Genomic DNA, 5,000 nt, shown 5'->3' with positions numbered 1-5,000 from the left:
GGAAGATGAAATGTACATAGAAGTGTTGGATATGGAAATTTGTCATCGCAGACGTATAAACTTCTGACAAACATGAGAGGGACATTTCATTACATGAATAAGGAGATTCACATAGACAAACATACACATGGATATTCACACATACCTATGTACGTGCAAAGTTACGCGCACACAAAAGCGCATGTACACACACGTGTACACGCACAAGCACGAGCACATGTAGGTGTACACCAATAGACACACACATATTCGCATATATGGATATGCACACCACATGCACACACACACACATATACATGCACACATTCCACGTACGCATACACATGCACACACGCCACACACACACACACACACACACACACACACACACACACACACACACACACACACACACACACACACACACACATATATATATATATATATATATATACATGCACACACGCCACGTACGCATACACATGCACACATGCACACACACACACACACACACACACACACACACACACACACACACACACACACACACACACACACACACACGAACATGCATACACACATTCACGGTTTGCTGGTGTAAGACTTAAAAGCTTCACTAACACTACAAACCATTACTGCACCCTCTGAAAAACGGGATGGAACGTGTACGTGTGTGTGAGTGTGTATTCACCTTGGTCTTTGGATCACGTGTTGGACTCGTGATCGACAGTTATTTCCCTCCCGGAAGAGAGCTCAGAGCTCGTAGATCCGATCTATGGGTAATGCTATGACCTTTCACACACACACACACCCAACTCCCCGCCCACGAGAGTCAGAGTAACGACCCGAAGCGCAGCAGTACCGAAATAATTTCGGCCCTGGGCAGGATTCGAACCAGGAGCTGCGGGCCACTTTCGTGGCAGCTCAGCGTTCTACCAACTGCGCCACCGAGTCGTGTGTGTGTTTGTGGTGTATGTGTGTGTTTGTGGTGTGTGTGTGTGTGTGTGTGTGTGTGTGTGTGTGTGTGTGTGTGTGTGTGTGTGTGTGTGTGTGTGTGTGTTTGCGGTATGTGTGTGTTTATTCGCGGTGTGTGTGTGTGTGTGTGTGTGTGTGTGTGTGTGTGTGTGTGTGTGTGTGTGTGCAGCGTGTGCGTGCGTATTTGCAGTGTGTGTGTTTGCGGCGTGTGCGTGTGTATATGCGGTGTGTTTGCGTTGTGTGTATGTGTATTCGTGGTGTTTGCGGTGTGTGTGTTTGTGGTGTGTGTGCGTGTGTGTCTGCGGTGTATGTGGTGTGTGTGTGTTTGTGGGAGTGTTTATGGTGTGTGTGTGTGTGTGTGTGTGTGTGTGTGTGTGTGTGTGTGTGTGTGTGTGTGTGTGTGTGTGTGTGTGTGTGTGTGTGTGTGTGTGTGTGTGTGTTCGCGCGTCTGCGCGTGTCTGTTGATATGGGTGTGGGTCTGCGTGTGTGTGGGTTTACGGGTGTGTTGGTGAATGTGCGGGTGAGAAAGTTGGTGTGTGTGGGGGTGTGGTGCGTGTGGTTTTGGGTGTAGGTGTGGATATGGTTATGGCTGTGGGTAAGTCATAATATTCCCCATACTTTGCTTTATATATGTTTATGAAGCCAACACAGATCGATAGACAACAGTTCTTCGGTTCTATCAAGGCTTTATTTGTGTCAATTTGCTCCGTGATTTATTTTCTTAGTGAATCACTTTCCCCAAACATAACTGCCGGTAGTTACTGACTACTTTGTTGACGTGGCTGAGTACTTTGTACGATGGCATCGTACAGTGGTAAGAGATCGGCATGTCGCCACAAATGTCTGGGCCCAGTTCGGCGTTTGAGGCTTTTGACAGCGTTTGCTATCATTTTTCTTGCAATGAATTCCTCACATTCAATCCTAGGATACTGGACCTAACAGCGAAAAGATTGAACTCAAAGTGCTCAGTTGTGATTGCCAAGCATGAGCAGTCGATCCCAAACAGAGAGCAATTAACGACTGCAGATCATCAGCCGTGACTATAAAGTGAGCCTAAAGCACCAGTACGGAGGGTCTCAATCACGGGTGGGCAACCAATGGCACGCGTGCCAAATATGGCACGCCAATTACTTTTCTCCACGTGAAACCCGGGTTCAACTAAGTAAATTATGAAACAGATAAAACACTAACTTCTTTGTTGAGTTCTGTGTTTCAACTCAACAGAACATGATTTTACAGTTATTCAATCTGACGTGACTTACAAATCACACCTACGATATTTTTTTATTTTATCTCCCCAGTGTGGTTTTCTTTGAATATTTAAAGCTATTCCCCAATACTTGAATATAGTAAATAATATTTTCCAAGCAATTTCGGTTGGCATATGAGATTCTTTTTTATTAGAACATTGGCCGATTTTGGCACAAGCGCTTAAAAAGGTTCCCCACCCTTGGTTTAGATGGTCGTAGGCCCACTTGACGGGCCAGCATTTTAGTGTATCTTCTATTGTGATACTCATAGTACACACACACACACACACACACACACACACACACACACACACACACACACAGTCACATGCCATACAGATTATAAATTATTACACAAAATAACCATATGATGGAAAGTATAAGTACAAATCATTATAACTTATTGTGTTCTTAGACATAAGAAATGACGTGACGTCATTAGTCCTTCCCCAAAACGTTCTGTAACTTTTATCTTCGAAGGAACGTGTAAATTTATAGATTCTGTAAACATAAATTCATACGACGTATCCATTCATTACTGTACGAATATATATCCAAATATAAACGTACTTATTCCTTGATTGGTATCCAAAATATTTTGAGCAGGACCAGTGCATAGATAAAGGACCGATCTGACTAGTATCGTCATAGGCCATAAAGTCAGTCCAGAGAAGTCTCTTGATCCTTCACATCATGTTTTGAGCAAATGAACTCATCAATGAAAACCTACAAATCTGAAGACTTTATTCAAGCTTCTAGAATTATTTAGAAAAAAAAGGTGATGTTGAATCAAGTCGACAATTAATCAAATCTAAAGAAGATTGAAAGAGTTGTTCTTATATGAAGTTTCCTGGAGAAAGAAAAGATACACAGAAGCAAACTAAGGATCCTCAGTCAACGGAAGTGGTTTAAGACGTCAGAGTATCCACCAATCTGTGGGTAAGTGAATGGTAGAGACATTTTAAATTCCCATACACCTGCATTCATTTGTGAGCTTGTATAACAAAGAACTACAAGCATTATAAAACTAAGAGCTTACAGGATCAAGGATTAAGACAGAAGTCGGATACTCCACCAGCACTGTGTGCGCAATTGTGTCGTCCGTGCTAATTGCAGTTGCGCATAAGACAAACCCAATACCCAATGTACTCGTAAGCATGATGACAGAACAGTAAGCTGCAGTTCACATTCCTTTCCGCAACAAGCAAAGAGAGAAATGATTTCCAGAGAAAACCCGACCTCTAGTCTTAAATGTAGCCGATGGTTCCCGCCGGAATATGAATTACGGCACTTGGAAAAAGTCCGCAATTGATTGCGACCCAGAACGGGCCGGACCGTTGCCTCAGAACGGCGGAACACGGAGCCAGACGAATGGTTCCTCGTAAATACATTTGAGTTACTGCAGTTTACAGATGAACGGCTGGATGCATATAAGTGCATGTGAATGTACATGCATATATGCACCCACACACAAATGTAAAAAGGAAATACGTAGACACACGAACACACACACACACACACACACACACACACACACACACACACACACACACACACACACACACACACAAAAACACACAGAGTCACACACAGTCACACACAATTACACACACAACCACACACACAACCATACATACAAACATACATACAACCACGCACACACACACACACACACACATACACACAATCACACACATGCACATACACACAATCACACACACACACACACACACACACACACACACACACACACACACACACACACACACACACACACACACACACACACACACACAATCACACACAATCACACACACACACACACACACACACACACACACACACACACACACACACACACACACACACACACACACACACACATATGCTCACAATCACAAAAATATGCAGGATGACTGTATTCAAATCTTTAATGAATTATCTACATTGTGTTTAAATATAACCCCACCAACACATATTCTGGAATCCCCTTGAGCCTGAAATTGTATAAGTTCTCCACAAATGAATGTGAGTATATGGCACATGAAAAGGTCTTTGCCATTCATTATGTTACGATCAATGTCAAAATGATGAGAAAAAACTGCGGGTATTTGTATGGATTTAGTCTTCTTATTCTGGTAACGCTCTTTATTAATTGCGTTCTCCCTAAGGGAAGCTGGAGAGCTCTCGGCTTGAAAGGGGATCTCGATAAAAGTATATTAATATATTTCAAGTTTAGTCCCGATTGCTATTCAATGCTTTACGTGCAAGATGTAACATTCTTAGCATTGAAGACATCCTTGGCCAAGTACCTGTGCTTGCTGTTATCAGGCACAGCAAAAAGGCTACTAAGAATGTCACTTGGTGTCTTGTGTTGCTTTTAACAGTAGGCGGGAGACAGGAATGGTCCTTCATCCACAAGGAGCTAAGATGAAAGGGAAAACTAGCAGGTATTGGGTGGGTGAAGGGTAGGTGCACGTCTTGGCTGAATACTACCCTTATAAAGAAAAAGAAGCTTTTTGGCGTATGCATGTATGTATATGTACGTATATGTGTGTATATACATATATATGTATGTAATGTATGTATATGTATGTATACGTATATATGTATGTATGTATATGTATGCATATATATATGTATGTATATGTATGCTTATATATGTATGTATACTCGTATGTATGTATATTTATGCATGTGCATGTATATTTATGCACGTGTATGTATACTTATGCATGTGTATGTATGTATATGTATATATCATTGAAATTTACAGCAGTTTCTACGTTCACGAGT

The sequence above is a fragment of the Oratosquilla oratoria genome, chromosome 10 (genome assembly GCF_046742065.1).
Source record: "Oratosquilla oratoria isolate Oo_2021 chromosome 10, ASM4674206v1, whole genome shotgun sequence".
In the NCBI taxonomy this organism is placed as follows: Eukaryota; Metazoa; Arthropoda; class Malacostraca; order Stomatopoda; family Squillidae; genus Oratosquilla; species Oratosquilla oratoria.
Note: the sequence above shows the minus strand (reverse complement) of the source record.